General features: G+C 42.1%; 1 protein-coding gene across 3 annotated transcripts in view; it reads left to right on the top strand.

The window, feature by feature from the left end:
* The first annotated feature begins 1168 nt into the window (after positions 1-1168).
* Positions 1169-17803, top strand: part of DAB2 (DAB adaptor protein 2) — a 50461-nt gene continuing 33826 nt past the window's right edge. For all 3 annotated transcript variants that reach the window (XM_083356807.1, XM_083356808.1, XM_083356809.1), the window contains exon 1: positions 1169-1268. The gene's annotated coding sequence lies outside the window, so the exon portion shown is untranslated. The remainder of the gene's footprint in view (positions 1269-17803) is intronic.

Consider the following 17803-nt stretch of genomic DNA (forward strand, 5'->3'; position numbering starts at 1 on the left):
GGTGGATTCATTTATGATTTGCTGGCACACCAAATCAGTTAAAGAGTAAGGAGCTGCATTCACACTTTACGCTAAACTCAGTTAGCATTAAACTTGTTAAAAAAGATGTCGAGACTCTAGAAAGGGTACAGAGAAGAGCAACAAAGATGATTGGGGGACTGGAGGCTAAAACATATAGGAATTGGGCATGTGTAGTTTAACGAAGAGAAGGAACAGGGGTGACATGATAGCAGTGTTCCAATATCTCAGGGGCTGCCACAAAGAAGAGGGAGCCAAGCTATTCTCCAAAGCACCTGAAAGCAGGACAAGAAGCAACGGATGGAAACTAGTCAAGGAGAGAAGCAACCTAGAACTAAGGAGAAACTTCCTGACAGTTAGAACAATTAACCAGTGGAACAACCTGCCTCCAGAAGTGGTGAATGCTCCAACACTGGAAGTTTTTAAGAAGAGACTGGACAGCCATTTGCCTGAAATGGTATAGGGTTTCCTGCCTGAGCAGGGGGTTGGACTAGATGACCTCCAAGGTCCCTTCCAACTACTACTACTACTACTTCTTCTCCTTATCATCATCATCATCATTATTATTATTATTATTATTATTATTATTATTATTATTATTATTATTATTATTATTATTATTATTATTATTATTATTATTATTATTATTATAAACTTCACACACTTCTTTTGAATGCCAGGAAGACAATTTTGCCAACTGGGCAAACCCAGCCTTAGGGTTTACAGGTCAAGGTATTCTACAGATCTAGTAAGCAGAAGGAATCAACCGTGGAATTATTTTATTTTATGTTATATTTTTTTTATTTCTTTAGTTGCCAGGCGAATCCTGCCAGCGTGGCTATTCAAGGGGTTGCACGAACTCGCAAAACTGGAGTCCTTCGCTGACAGCGGGGGCATCGCGCGTCCGTGCGAACGCGACTCCTCGGCGTAGAGGAAGCTCTGCTGCCGCCTCTGCTCTTCCTCTCTCCTCCTCCTCCTCCTCCTCGGCGCGGAAGGAGTTAAGTTTGGCAGCACAAGACCCGGTAAGGGGGAGTCGCCCGAAGCCGAGGCAGGCAGCGCAAACATCGCGGCGCATTCCTGGGTAGCCCTCAGCTGCCAGCATCTGATTAAAACCATCTCTCTCGCTGTGAGTGGCTAACTAAACAGAAGGCTGGAGTGCGGCTGCGTCTATTTAAGCGGAGTTGCCGGAGCTGCGCTTTCGCCGGCTCCAGTGGGAAGCCTCATGCGCCAAGCGGGTCGGGGGTAAGCCGGTAAGTTGGCAACCAGGCAAAGCGCGTCTGTGGGAGCCTCGGAGGGCGAAGCTGCAAAGGGATCGCGGTAGGCTGCGCGCTTGGAAACGCCAAATTGGGTTGAGAAGGAAGGAAGGAAGGAAGGAAGGAAGGAAGGAAGGAAGGAAGGAAGGAAGGAAGGAAGGAAGGAAGGAAGGAAGGAAGGAAGGAAGGAAGGCGACCGCTAAAGAGACGAAGCCGAGGCTGTCGCGGCTTGGGAGGGAAGCGTCTTCCGCGGCTCTCTTTTCTCCCTCGGCTCCCCCCCCCCCAAAAAAAAAAAAAAAATCTCGTTGAATCTATTCCTCCGGGCCGGTCGCCTTGCCGAAAGCGGCTGCTTTGCTTGAGCTGCTTGCGAAATAAGAGATTTTATTTTTTTTTTCTTTCTGATCTCCATCGGAGCTGGCTGGCTTGCTTGCTGAGCGCCGAGCAGACGCGCATGGATTATGTGGGCTATTAAACCTCTATGGAGACAGATTTTTTTTTCCACCTCTTAACGTTTTCTAAAAAGCTTTTTTAAAATTTGGTTGCCCCAAAAATGGGGGAGGAGGGAAGAGGGCTCTAAGACTTGTTGGAGGAATCCAGAAATCTTGGAGGGTGACGGTCGGAAAAAGGGAGTTAACAGAATGAATGGAAGCACATAAGAGACCGAGCGAGCTGTATGTAAATATGGTGTCTTGTATAGGAAACTTGGCTTAGAGATTACCTTTTCAGCATGGAAAATACCACCCTAAGAGCCCAGAATTTCGTGGCGGGGGGGGGAGGGAGTTGACTTCAAAAAATAAGTATTGGTACAGCCTAAAAAAAAATGTTTGCAGCTGCTGAAAAGGAAAACTTGGAAGAGTTGTAGAATAAAGATTGCAATGAAATTTCAGGAGAAATTGCAAATTCCTCAGAACTTGAGGGGGGTAAAATAGAGTTGTAGGCATTTCCTCTAATGTAAACTCACTTGTTCATATGCTAAAAATGTTAAATTAAGCCCTGTTACTTTGAGTCACTGGACAATGTTCTAAACATAATGGCTTTGCCTGGAGCAGAATTTCCTCCCAGGTGTAACATTATTCCTGCAGCTCCTTCCTTGCCCAAGTGAAAACAAATAGTAACTTCCCCAAGCAGCCCAAGATGGAATGATACGGTTTTTCCAAGAGCAATGGCTGAATGGTGCTTTATTTTGTGAGCAAACGTAGTGAAATTAACATGCATGTTTGGCTCATCTTTTGAAGTTACGGTATTATTGTTACTTTTAGAAGCCTCTGACGGGCTTGTAGCCTTCTGTTTCCTTCAACCTGCTCACCCCAATCACTGTTTGTTACAAGGGGAAGGCTAAACCTTTCTTATGGGATAAAATGCATATTTAGTGTCAGCATCTGGAAGCATCTGTCTGTCTAAAAAAAACCCAACACTGACAGTGTTATGTGAAATAATAGTCTATGGTTTCAGTAAGATGTCTTGTTCACCAATGAAGATGGAAGCAAAGATTATTTGGGGATTGCAGGATTGTGAACAGACATATTCTTGCTTACAAAAGTGGATTTGCCATTTTATCTGCTGGTTCTGTTGGTCTGCCTTCTAGAGCTGAGCTCATACCAAGTTAGCTTCATTACTAGGGGGGGAAAATGCTTTCCTCACTGGTTTTGGATTTAGGAAGCCTATAGCATACACCCTAATTTGTACTGTAGGGAAAGCTGCTGATACTCTTGTAAGGAAAATTGTCTCCAGCTGTATGTAGACATCCTGCAAAAGCTTAGTTGAAGCTAGAAAAGGGAGCTAAGTAATTGCACTGTCATACAATGGTTTCTTGACTGTGAAGCAAAAATGAGAGACAGCTGACTGTACCTCACAGGTGTGACAAAGAATGCAGGATATAGGAGTCAAGCTGTGTTGTGGCTTCTATTGATGAAATAAAATCTAAAGTAACTAGGTTTCATGATGATCTGTGTATAACCTTGATTAGCTGAGATGGTTGCTGTTCACTCAGCTTGTTTGATGTGTTAGAGTTGTCGAGGAAAATAATTTTCAGCAATGCTTTTGTGACCTCTGATACAAAAATTTTCTCTTGGACTAAATGTCCAGGAAGATCTGGAAAGTGCTTTGTAAGCAGAAGACTGTGTGAGTGAAGATGTAATGTTTAACTCTGGTTAAAAATGGCTTCACCGGGCTACTGAATTTTGGAGTAATTAGGATCAAGTACAACTTATGAGGAAGTCTCATTAGTAAACCAGCCCCTTACAATGGTTGTGCAAAATCATAAATACTCATTGCATTCTTTCAGTCATGTAAACCACTGAGTCATCTTTTTCAGTCCCAGCAAGGGGCTGTAACAGCAAATAGAGATATAGAGGATAACCAGCTTAGCCTGCTCTGTACAGCTGAGATACAGCCAGCAGGAGGAGGGTTCATCAGAAAGCTGGTTTTCAGCAAGGTTTTCATAATCTAGTTAGTCTCTCAATATGATACCCTCCAGATATGAGATAACTTCCTGAAGCTGCCAAGTATGGGGAAGGCAGATTATGGATAGGTTGAAATGTATGGATGTATGTAATGAATGTATGTAAATCCATGGGATTCTAAAAACAATGGGACACATAGCTAGTGTCAACCTCAGGTTATATTAGCCATTTATTGTGTGGAGCTAAATTCCTTATGAGGCTACTGAATAGGGCAGTTGGCATCAAATCACGGTCATGCAGAAACTCTGCTTGAATGTCTTCATTTTTGTTCTAACATATGCTGAGAGCATCTTCCTCAACCCCTTGGATTTGTTTGGATGAAAACTCCTGTCATAAATTCTGAGGGACCTCTGAAATGTAAACATTACAACATGTTTTTCTGAAGAGTTGCTTCTACTGGAAATTAATTGGAAGGCAGTTGTGATGATGAGGACATGACTAATTTTCAGCCTTTAGTTTTTCACTAATGTTGCCAAGCAAGGCATGAGGGCTTTGCTGAAAGGATATTTGATAGGAAGGAAAATGAAGAAAGGCAGATGAGTCAATTTGCCTTCTAGTCCAATTTTGTTTGGCTACAATTTCTACAACCTGATGTTTTGGTTGTGCTGCCTGGAACTTATGGGGACTGAAGTCTAAATAATTTGGAGGTGCCTGACTGCTTATTCCTAGGTCTGTTTTATATATTGTGTTAGCCACCCAAGTCAATGACCTTAATGCATCTATCCTGGGCCTCATTGATTTTCAATACCATGAACAATGGCATTTTTCAGGATCACTTTTGGTGAGTTGGGAGGCACCATGTTGTAATGATTTTTCCCTAATTCCACTTGCTTCTGGGGGGAAGTTGTCCCATCCAAGAACTTGGCTTTGCAGTTGTATCAGGGCTGTACCTTCTCCCCACTAATTTTAAATATCTACAGGAAACTACTGGTGATGGTCATTCTACAACATGGTGTACAGTATTATCAGTACGTTGATGATTTCAGTTGTAGATCTTTGTCCTTGGTTGAACATGTGTGGCTGTCAAAGTTCTGGCATGGTATTTAGATATTATAGGACTTTGGTTGAGGAAGAAGAGTCTTTGGCTAAAGTTTAGGAGCCGTGGTGGCAGAGTGGTTAGAGTGCAGTAAAAAAAGGTAAAGGCAAAGGTTCCCCAGCACATGCATGCATGCTAGTCATTTCCAACTCTAGGGGCAGGTGCTCGTCTCGTTTCAAAGCCCGAGGATGTCTCCGTTGTCATGTGGCCGGCATGACTAGACACCAAAGGCACACGGAACACTGTTACCTTCCAACCGTAGTGGTCCCCATTTTTCTACTTGCATTTTTACATGCTTTCAAACTGCTAGGTTGGCAGAAACTGGGACGAGTAACAGGCGCTCACTCTGTTACGTGGCACTGCGAGTCTGCGACCACCTAATCAACAAGCTCAGCGTCCTAACCCACTGAGCCACCTTGTCCCTTAGAGTGCAGTATTGCAGGCTAATTCAGCTCACTGCCAGAAATTCGATCCTCACTGGCTGAAGGTTGACTCAGCCTTCCATCCTTCTGAGGTCAGTAAAATAAGGATCCAGGTTGTGGGGAAAATATGCTGCCTCTGTAAACCAGTTAGAGAGGGCTGTAAAGCACTGTGAAGCAGTATATGAGTCCAAATGCTATTGCTATTTACCAAAACCAGATTTTCCATTCTTGGTTCTACTCAGGATTGTTTTCCCCTACTCAGAACTAGTCCCTTCCTTGAAACAATGCGATCTGATGGGATTGCCCTCTGGAATTATCTCACCCCTGACCCTACTGGTCTTCAGAAAGACATTTTAAAATATGGCTTTTTTTTCTTGTGGATTTTAACAGGGATTGTTCAGTGTTTTTTTTCCTTTTTTGTTTTATTGTGCACCTACAGGAATCACAGCATTTGAGTCTGGAGGCCATATAAATTCTTTAAATAACTTAAATAAATGAAAACCATATTATGGCTCAAAGGTGTATGCATCAAAAGATTTTGGCTTAAAATCATTTTAACATCATTGGGTTGCATATGTTGAACTTAATTTATCTTGTATGTGAGTTTTATTAGAACCTGAAATTCAGATGAGATTATTACATTTATTATGGCTGTCCAGTCCAAAAGACATTGTGCAACATGCAATATACAAAAATATCAAAACAGTTAAAACATTGAAGCAAATGTGTCAACCTGGGCTATAATAATCAGGCACGTGACCCCCAGGCCTTCTAGAACAGACATGTCAAACACAAGGCCCGGGGGCCGGATCCGGCCCGCAAAGTGGTTTCATGTGGCCCGCGAAGCCATCCTGGAAACAGTGAGGGAATGGCCCCCTCTGCCTTGGCCCTGGCCCAAAGACCCTCCTCCTGCCAGAGACCCTCAGATCTGTCCCACTCCTGCCCAGGACCTATAGGCACCCTTGATGCGAACGATGTAGAGCTGGCCACGCCCACCCAGTAGGCCATACGCACTCTAGCCACGCCCACCCAGTAGGCCATGCCCACCCTGGCCATACCCACCTGGCCCCTTGAGGGCAACCGCGATGCTGATGCGGCCCTCAATGAAATTGAGTTTGACACCCCTGTTCTAGAATATCCCCAGGTCTTAAGAGCCTTCTTAGAGCCCCAGGAGAGGGGAAGCTATATGCATCTCTGAGGCAGTGCTGTTACCAGAAGGCAGGAGCAGCAGCCACGCAGGAGGCATATTTTCTTTGTCCCCCAAGATGGTGATGTTTAATTGAGGCGACCCACAGTGCCTCTGCCTGAAGTTACTGGGTAGGCAGAAATGATTGGAGATAGGAAGTCCTGCAGATTACTAGGCCCTATGCCACAAAGAGCTTTATGGGTGATGACCTTGAATTGCATTCAGAAGCCAGTTAGCAGTCAATGTAGCTTGCATAGTAACAGTGGTACGAGGCATGAGATATGCCCATTGCAGTTTCCACCACTGTATTTTGGAACAGAACTAGCTTCTGGATGGTCTTCAAGTGCAGCCCTCTGTACAATTCACTGCAGTATAGTGATCCAGTTCTGAGATCTCCAGGAACTGGTGAGTGACTTCCTGGTTGAGGAAAGGGTGAAATTGGCACACAAGATAAACCTATACAAAGGCCCTCCTGGCCACAGCTGACACCTACTCATCAAAACCAACACCTCCTCCAAGATGAAGGATGCAAATGTACCTAACCAAAGTGGGCTCAATCAATGAGCCACAGTTACTCAGTTTTATCAGAATTGAGCTGAAGTTGGTTCCCTATCCAGTTGTTTAGGTTAGTATACAATTGGCTTCACTCATGCAGCTTGGCGTTGAGATGTATAGTTGGGTCTCATCCATACACTGATGATACCAAAGCCTTAACTTTAAAATTCAGTTCTTAGTGAAAACATCTAAGTACATTGTATTGTCATTGAATTTTCATTTACATTCTGAAATTCCTACCCAGCAGAAATTAAGCAAAAAGGTTCAGATTACAATATATACCACTTGTCTTAGGACAATAGCAGTCATCCTTTGGACATGTAATATACCAAGATTTATCAGTTTTTATGCTTCAGATGTTCTGCATTTATAGAGAAGAATACAGATTGCATAGCAATCTGGTGTACATGCTGCTTTTCCTCCAGCAGCTTGCGGGATTGTACCTATTACTTCATCCTTCCCACAACAACTCTGCAATAGGTTGGGCTGGGAGCTGTGCAGAGTCATCAAGTGAGCATCCATGGCCAAGGATGAATTTGAATTTAGGATCTTGGCCAATGTTCTGGTCTTGTGATTAACTGAATACCCATGAGAAACATGCAAGAAGACATAATATTCTCTTGCATGGTTCCAGTAACATAAAACAAAGGCAATGAGATAAAAATCAACCTCAGCACAACATAGTGTATAATTAACTTTCACCTGTGACTGCTGGAACCATCAACAGAGGATTGTAAATTAATGATGAGCATAATCCATCAATTGCTGTATACTTGACAGCAAATTGCCTTAGTTCTGGAATCCATCTATTGGCCAAGATAAACCTTGCATCATTAGACTGACTCATGGGTGGAACCAATAATTTTTTGGCATCATTGCAGTCAGCCTTGTGACAAATGCATTCCCGTGCCTCCCTTGTAGACTAACAAAAGCAATCTTTGCTGTTAAGCATCATACTGTCTCCTAACCTAGAACCCAACAGTGCATATTATTCCTAAAACCTTACTCCGTGTTCCTCATGCTGTTTACCCCAACTAGTTTGACATAATGGGGTCCTTGCTTGCATGTCTAAAGGGAAAACATTGTAAATCATGTGTCAGGATGCCATGAACTAGCTTTTTCAGGTTTGTTTCTGATATAGAGGGGGTAGTCAGCATGTGACATGATGACAAATATATAATTTGAAAGTATCTTAGATTGTCTTCTCTGTCAGAAACAGCTGGGAAGGTTTTGAAAAAAAACCTTGGCAAAAACATTTCAACAAATTTAAGTTTGAATATAAACATTTTAGGAACTTAGTAGTGGGGTTATTCTTGTAATCATTCAAGAAAGAATCAGAAAAATTTTATTGATCTGTCTTGGATGCTATAAGTAAACAAAGCAAATAAGGAATCCAACTTTAAATTCTAGGAGGAGGAAGTGAGGCCCCAGTTGTACAATCTTGAAAAATAAACTGTAAATATTTTCTTTTAGGAACTCAGTGTCACAAGAGAAGTTTTTTTTCCTGAAGCAAAGGGATTTGTGCTTTAATTCATTCTTACCTATGCAAATTCGTAACATTCTTATAGTCCTATGCAGATTCTTTAGCCTCTTGATAGCTAGAATTAATAAACTGGCAAATATGTACTTACAATGGAAGAATAATGTATATGCCATAAATAGGGGTATGGGGTACAGAAGAGCCCACTGTCCTGATCTTGAACTGCCAGATTGAACTGTGACATCCAAGTCTTATTAGCATGTCCATGGACAGATGTTTTAAAGTTGTATCTGGACTGTTTCATTGCAGACTTATTAATTATACAGGAACAGATTCTTTTACAGTTCCTCCATCTAATGTGAACTACTAAAGCCTAGGTACAAATTTTTACATTTAAAAGACTTCTATAGCTAAGCATCTTATATATAACTCCTGCCAGCTACAAAACCAGATAACTGATCCACAACTACCAATCCATCAGATTACTTGATTTTTGGATCCAGAAGGTTCTGATGAAGGGTGAGGTTTATTTGTTTCTTTAATTTATATGCTGCCCAGAATTGTTCAACAGTGAGATTGGTGGCATATAAATTATTTAATAAACCTCACCCTTTATCAGTACCTTGGGGAAAAGCCAACCCTCTCAAGCCTGCCCAGAAGAAGGGTCAATGGAATCAAAAGCTGTTGAGACTGTCACAGCACCTCTGCCCCAAACTTTCCAGAGGTCATCCAGAAGTATGCCCAATGCAGTCTGCACACCCTCTGAACCCAGTCTGAAAATGGTCCTGATGATAAGTTATTGCATGGTTCGATATATCTTATTTACCCAATATGCCTTAGAAATAAATCTCTTCCCGGGGAAGTTTCCAAAATGTCTTAATTTTTAAAAAAAGCAAAAGCAGCAGAGAATAGTGCTCTAGAACAGAGATGTCCCCAACTTTTCCGGCTCTGCGGACTGGCACGGTGGCAGAGGGAGAGGGAATGGTTTTGCACACTCACCCAACATAGCCCAGTTCTCAAGCCACTACCAAACTTTCTGGTGCCAGTGAAGAAAAATAATCTTCCATGGACCTGGGGATGGTGTGGGGAGGGAGATGGTTTCACGTGTAACCTACTGTAGATCTTGTGCATGCACAAATGAAGCTTTGGTCATTTGCCTGCCACTTACACAGGCCAGTTCCTAAAAGGCCATGGACTGGTACCAGTCCACGGCTCGGGTTGGGGACCCCTGCTCTAGAGTGAAGTTAGGTGATCAAACAGCCTTAGTTTGAATCCTGATTCTGCTTGTTAACCTTTATAGATAAGTCTTCTCCACCTCATTCTCCTTGTGTGATGTGAAGAATAGTGATTGAAAATATTACTGTGATGGTAATTGACATAATTAGTGCATATGCTGTTTTGAACACTACAAATATTGAAATGTAAAATCAATATTGGACGCTGATGTAGAAATTTGAATGAGAATGCCATCCCTTAAGAACAGTATTAATGCTCATATATTCAGTTCTGTTTATGATTCATTGATAGGAAAGGAATACAAATCCATTCTTCAAAGGAAGTACATTTGCTGATGACTGAAATGCTATGTAGTAAAATGCACTGGATAAGCAAAAAAATGCCTTAGTTTCTGAACCGGATGTTGTAGTTCATTTCACAACTTCCCTTTTGAAGTATGTAACAATTCATGAATTATCCTCTTCTTGAATCAAGGATATGAATTATCCTTGACTCAAGGATATCACCATTCTTGGTGGTATGAATATAAGAGATATACTGATCTAGCAGATTCTTGGCATAATTTCTCAATTTAAGTGCTGTATTACTTACTCTATTCCAGCAGAATGCATTCAGTTATAATATTCATGTGCGTGGCTGAGCAAAGGAGGAAAAATTGTGTGTTTGTTGCTAAGTAAATGTGTTCTTTCCTGGCTATTTCTAAACAAGTAAAGGAGTTGTCTTTTCTCCAAGGAAGAAGATCAATATGTGTCCTACACTGATGAAAATAAGTTGGCTGAATTTATTCAACATGACTTGTCTTGGTTACTGAATTAATTCACCTGCCTGGGTTTTCCTGGTTTATTGAAAAGTACACTGATCAAATTATAAAACAGGCAGCCAGATTTTAACAGTGTATTGGATATACCTTTGAACTTTGAATTTTTAAGTGCTTTAAAAATAAAGACCAATCGGAAGGCACCAAAATCTATTGCTAACATCAGTTGTTAGCAATAGATTTTCCTAATTAAGGTGAGATTGTGTTCTTTTGCACTGACTTCTAAATTTGCCTACATCTTTGTCTATGAATAAAAGATGGCATTCCTTTACTATTAATCAAGGAGAGAAGTAACCTAGAAGGAGAAATTTTCTGACAGTTAGAACAATTAATCAGGGGAACAACCTGCCTCCAGAAGCTGTGAATGCTCCAACACTGGAAGCTTTTAAGAAGATCTGGACAGCCATTTGTCTGAAATGGTATAGGGTTTCCTGCCTGAGCAGGGCGTTGGACTAGATCAGGACTTTTCAACCAGTGGTACGGGTACCACCTGTGGTACATTGGCACCTGGCAGGTGGTACGCAACCATCCTAGAAAAGTGGTAGCGGGGGAGGGGAATGAGCTGAACCAATGGCAGCACTGCACAAGCCTGAGCAAGAGACGGCTGGAGCTGCAGGGCTGTCAGGGCTCAGCGGAAGTGCCAGGATCAGCGCTTCTTCGGGGCTGTCAGGGCTCAGCGGAAGCGTCAGGATCAGCGCCAGGCTCCAGCTGGAATGTTGCTGTATCTCCAGGGTCTTGTCATTTACATTCAGATGCTTGGCAACTGATTCATATTGATGACGGTCACAGTGTCCCAGGGTCATGTGATGTGACCAAAACCTGCTGAAACCACCCAGCAGATGGGGAGGGGGGGAAATAAAAACCAAACACCCACCCCACCCCCACTGCCACTCCTCAACAGAAATGCTCACAAGAATGAAAACCTCGGACAGAAGGAAAAGCGTGGGCGGGCGGGCAGGTGTCTTGCTCAGCTGTGGCTTGGGGGGCACTTTTTTCAGTGCCATTGTAACTTCGAACAGTCACTAAGCGAACTGTTGAAAGCCAAGGACTACCTGTACTTCATCACTTTTTTCCTTTTTCCTTTTTTTGGGGACGGGGTTTATCAAGTTTTTGACACCTTGCTAGGCGACTGGTGGAACTCGGATGTTGCCATATCCTAAAAGTGGTACAATGGGTGAAAAGGTTGAAAAGCCCTGGACTAGATGACCTCCAAGGTACCTTCGAACTTTACTATTATGCTTATGATTATGACTATACTTTGGTAATGCATCAGTTAGCTTGCACTACCTGATTTCCCAAAGAAATGGGGATTAGATATAGGAACCATAAATAGCTTTTGATTGGACAAAGGACACAATTTTCTTAGAATGTATTTGTAGCTCTTGACACAGCTGCATGCAAATTACTGTGATAAATATTGGTAATTTTTTTTCAGTTCTTGCCTTTCAATTTTAATCTTTATTACGATATAAAAGTAGTACCAACTTACAGCTGGTTATTTAAGGACTGTTTGTTGTCACAACAGTCATGGAATAGATGCTTTTTATGGCCAGTAAAGCATTTCTAGGCATTGTAAACTGTTGTGCTGCCCTCCTGTTTAGTCATATGACCACATTTCCGAGCAGTCTTTCAGAATGCTGGTTTCACTAGCCATTTTCTCCCCCAGGGAGAAGGATGCTAGCGAAAGATGTAGATTCCAAAAGAAAAAATACTGAAGGCTTCTGAAAGGCTCTGAGTCTGTTTTCTGAAATGTATGCATTTGCTTAATGACCGTGATAGCAAGCTCAGATTGCGGTTGTTGAGCAAAGCAGTCATACAGATACTCTACTCAATGACTGCAATGTCTCAGGTCTAAAATTCTGGGTTCAGTCGTGATTCTAAGTCATGGTTCTATATGTATATCTGTGTGTATGTGTGTGGTGGCTCTGTGGGTTAGGACGCTGAGCTTGTCGATCAGATGGTCGGCAGTTTGATGGGTTGAATCCCGAGTGCTGCATAACAGAGTGCCTGTTACTCATCCCAGCTTCTGCCAACCTAGCAGTTCGAAAGCATGTAAAAATGCAAGTAGAAAAATAGGGACCACTACGGTGGGAAGGTAACAGCGCTCCGTGCGCCTTTGGCATCTATTCATGCCGGCCACATGACCACGGAGACGTCCTCGGACAAGCAGTGGCTCTTCAGCTTTGAAACAGAGATGAGCACCGGCCCCTAGAGTTGGAAACGACTAGCACGCATGTGCGGGGGAACCTTTACCTTTACCTTTATATAGATATAGTATCTTTATTCTCGAGGTGATTCCCTCATCCAGGATTTTCCCAAAACCATACCTCTGTAGGCTAGGCTGAAAGTGTGGCCAGAAGTCACACCATGAGAGTCCATGTCTCAAAGTGGACTATACTCTGAATCTCCCAGTTCAGCATCTTAACTTTAGCTCACTAACTTTAGAAGACTATTTTAATAACCAGATCTTAACATTAAGGCTTAAAACACTAAAACAACCACAAATTCTTTACAGTTTGCTATTGCAAGGCCATTGCTATAATCAAAGGGACTCTGGGTGTCCAAAACAAGTGGTTCTGGGCCAAAGGTTACCCATTTTAATTCCCTTTCTTTACTGGGGAAGAAAATGGGAAATGATCGAAACAATCTCCCCCCCCCAAACAGCATGTTCTCTATGTTTGAAAACCATGCAAAACACAAAAAGCTACATAGTTTCTTAAATTCTACAAGCTATGTAAATTCTTAGCAAGATGCAAGAATAGGATAAGCATTCTAAGACTTCCTATGTATTTGCCTGTGAAATGGAGTTGTTGTTGTTGTTAGCTGTGAAGTCATGTCCAACCCATCGCGACCCAATGGACAATGTTCCTCCAGGTCTTCCTGTCCTCTACCATCTTCTCGAGTCCATTAAAGCTCACGCCTACTGCTTCAGTGACTCCAGCCAGCCACCTCATTCTCTGTCGTCCCCTTCTTCTATTGCCCTCAATCTTTCCCAGCATTAGGCTCTTCTCCAGTGAGTCCTTCCTTCTCATTAGGTGGCCAAAGTATTTGAGTCTTAGCTTCAGGATCTGGCCTTCTAAAGAGCAGTCAGGGTTGATCTCCTCTAGGACTGACCGGTTTGATCACCTTGCAGTCCAAGGGACTCGCAGGAGTCTTTTCCAGCACCACAGTTCAAAGACCTCAATTCTTTGGTGCTCAGCCTTTCTTATGGTCCAACTTTCACTGCCATACATTGCAACTGGGAAGACCATAGCCTTGACTATACGCACTTTTGCTAACAGGGTGATGTATCTGCTTTTTAGTGTGCTCTCGAGATTTGTCATGGCTTTTCTCCCGAGGAGCAAGCATCTTTTAATTTCTTGGCTACAGTCCCCATGTAGAGCCTTGGTGGAGCAGTGGGCTAATGCCTCCTTAAGTAACACCAGCTGCCTGCAATTAGTGCAGGTTCGCATCCCACCAGGCTCAAGGTTGACTCAGCCTTCCATCCTTCCGAGGTAGGTAAAATGAGGACCCAGATTGTTGGGGGCAATTAAGCTGACTTTGTAATAATGCCGCTTGGGGTGTGTGTGAAAGCCCTAATAAGCAGGCATATACATAGAGTGAAGGCTACTGCTAAGCTTGTAAGCCGCCCTGAGTCTTCGGAGAAGGGCGGGATATAAATGGAATTAAAATAAAAAAAAATTTAAAAAAATCTGCAGTGATCTTGGAGCCCAGGAAAAAAAAATCTGTCACTACCTCCATTTCTTCCCCATCTATTTGCCAGGAATTGAGAGGGCCAGATGCCATGATCTTGGTTTTCTTAATGTTAACTTTCAATGTGAAATGGAGACTACAGTATTAATCTTAAGTAGTTAGTTGCTAGACCAGTGTTTCTCAATCTCAGCAGCTTGGATATGTGTGGACTTCAACACCCACGCTGCCTGGGGAATTCTGAGAGCTGAAATCCACACATCTTAAGTTGGTGAGGTTAAGAAACTCTGTGCCAGGCTATGGAGAGATCAAGCATAAGGCATTTACTGTTCGTTGCCTGGGTACATTGAAATAGACCTCAAGGTAGTAAAAATACCCAGAGCCAAAATGAAAATAAACAGTAGACTTGTATAAGTTGTCTATGAAGTTCTGGGCTAATTAAAATGTTGTGTATGTAATTGTAGCTTGGGGTTAATGCCTGCTCTGGCAACGCTGGGCATTGATACAGTTGGCAGTCTGGTTAGCAATGTTTCTCATGCTACCTGATCTTATTGCACAACTTACTTTCAATAGCTGCCTGTCAGCTCTCATCAGCTAATTTCCCTAATTTGTGAAGGTGAAGTGAGCGTAGGAATGTTCTCTTCATCAATGGGGGGCAGTGCAGGTCCATAAAGAGAAATTAAATGAAAGGACCTTGATAGTGAAATGGTTACCCTTTTGGCAGGACTCTACATCCCATTCAATTACCATTTCAGCATAGACCAGCTTAAGAGACACCCTTTCCTTCTTGAATGAAAGGTGAATATGGATAGTCCTTGCTTAGAGACTGCCTCGTTTAGTGACTGTTCCAATTTATAATGGTGCTAAAAATCAACTTAGCAACCAGTCCTCACATTTATGACCTTCACAACATTTCTTTGCTCTTATATTCACTTGCTTATTTACCCCATATCAAGTTGCCCTAAAAGAGAAAGAATCCAATTCAGCTGAAGAAAGTAACGAGAAACAATGGAAAACTCATGTAAAATCATAAGCCCTATCACTGTTACCTAGCAACCACTTTGCTTAAAAACCAAGTTGCTGGTCCCAAGTGTAGACACTAAATGAGGACAATCTGTACTGCTTCCGAGATGACTACTTGTAATCATGAAGAACTTCCTTCAGATAATTCTTCTTTCTGTTTGAACTGAGGTACCAAGATTTTTAAAATGTAACCCACCTGGGACCAGGTTTGCACATTAGAATAAGTCTCAGCTTACTTATAGTTTATTGAATGAACTCTATACCAAAATATAAATTGTGGTTTACACGAAACCACAATGACTGGGGTGGTACAGCCTTGTAAGCCACAGCCAAATTACAGTATGGCTTAGCTGTACAATGTCAGAGCCATAATCTTTCAAAGTTCTTTAACTTTTGCTAATGTTCGGCAGTGGGAAGCCTTCAGCAAGCATTCATATCTTTGCATCTACAAGGGTCAAAAAAGACCTTGAAAACGCAAGCTGTGTTTCTGTCCCTGATCCTGCTGGCATATTTGTAGCATGAATATAACTCTGAAAATAGAACTTGACTTGCCAGTCACACAGTGACCCAGCTATTCAGTCCCATCCAACATTCCCATTTCCTTCTCTTGTGTGCTTTCTTTGGGTTCTGTCAAGCAATGAAAGGCAGAACCAATGCAAGGCACAAAGCTGAACAGGTCTTGGGTGGAGATTTATGTGATCCGCGTCATAGTAGGTCAAGGCTGGCAGGCATAAAGGATTGTGCTATTGTACAAGGCATAACACGAGCAGCCTGGACTATTGCTTGCCATTTATAAATGTCAGGCCACTTTGGCATTATACAAGCTTTGTAACAACGAGTGATGGAGAGTTCTGTAATTTTCTCTTTTGACAGATGCTCCCATCTATTACTCAGATACATATTTTCCAAGTGTGAAAACCACTTCATGGGATAAAGTCTCTTTGGCTTTGAAAGCATTGCTTCTTCAAACTGGGTGAAAAGTGGGGTAATTCTGTTTTGAGGACAGGAGGCAGCGAAGTGGTGAAATCCAGCATCAAACTTGGAAAATTTTCAAAAATTTACAGGGAATAGATGGGGTGTTGATAGCAGAATTATCTTTCGATACTTCAGTACTTAGGAGCCTTTTGATATGGTCAGCAAATCATTAAAAGCCTTGCAATTCCTATGTCTTCCAGAGGGACCCTCCAAGATTGATTGATTGAATCCCATTTCTACCCTGTAGTAATCAAAGAACACGTAGCTGCTTAGTGTACATGTAAATTAAAACATCCAGTGTGAGATTAAAACTTACTAAATCATAATAACCGTGTCCATCAAAACTATGTTAAAAAAACACCAAAACACAAAAAGCAACAAGAAAAGGAAACATAATAAGGAAACTCAAGAAAAGTTTTCCTGAAACAATTAAGTTTGTAACTTTTTCGTGAATGCATGTGGAAAAGTGGGAGAAGAAAATGAACATAACTCCATTTGACATGACAAGCCAAGTATATATCCCAGCAGCCAATGGTTTTCCAGAATTGCTAAAGCAGGGTCACCTAATAGTTAAACAGTTCAAAAAGGATCAAAATGAGTGGAAACTTTTCCAGAGGACCTGCTCTAGAAACCTGGCACCTAAAAAAATTGGCTGCTTGTTCTTTCCCATGGCTGTTTTTTCTCTGTCAGGTTTCCCAGAAAGCAAGAATTCACATAAAAGTAACATTTGGGTAGAGCAATATAAACTTTCTTCAACAGACAATTATGGTGGTGGTGTTTCCTGTTTTGTTGTTTTTGTTTTAGGATGGTAGATAATAAAATTAAATTGAAAATTAAATTAAATCCTCTGATAACATCCATAGATTTTGTACCTTAGTAGTAGATTAGTACAGCGGCCCCCAACCTTTTGGGCACCAGGAACCGATTCTGTGGAAAAAGATTTTTCCGTGGACCAGAAGGGGGCGTGGTTTCGTGTGCTGCCTGAATCCAGCGGATGGGGCTTCACTTGTTTGCGTGGCCCGGTTGCTGGTAGGCCATGGCCCAGTGCCGGTTCACGGACTGGGGATTGGGGACCCCTGGATTAGTACATGCTAATCATGAAAAAAGTTTCCTTTGTAGGATTACAGGGGTGTCAGACCTGATTACATCACGGGCCGTATCATGACATATCAGGATTTCTTTTGCCCTTGCGGGGCTGGGGTGGCCAAGGCCTGCATTCAGCCTGTGGGCCTTGTGTTTGACATGCCTGATCTAGAGAGCTCTCTAAATCATCCCACTATAATGTTCCCAACCTGGTGCTCATGCTAGGAGTTTTGAAAACTGAAGGACACAACATGAGGTAAGCAAAATGTTTTGAGTTTTAAACATTCTGACCTGGAACAGAAGCTGAAATAGGGATTTTTTTTTCCAAGGCTAAAACAGAGTCTTTTGACCTTGAAATATTTTATACACTTCTCACATTAGATTACTTGGTATTCAATAACTTCCATGCTTTATTCTTTAAAGTTATCCTGATGTGTTGGAAAGGTTGAAGATAATGTCCCGGGATCATTATATTACACATCTGGAACTTCTTAAGGATCTCTTATAAGAAGCTTCAAGAGCTATCTTTTTCTGGAACTACCAGTTATTCATAGGGAATATGCAAAG

This window comes from Vipera ursinii, assembly GCF_947247035.1.
Source record: "Vipera ursinii genome assembly, chromosome: 2".
In the NCBI taxonomy this organism is placed as follows: domain Eukaryota; kingdom Metazoa; phylum Chordata; class Lepidosauria; order Squamata; family Viperidae; genus Vipera; species Vipera ursinii.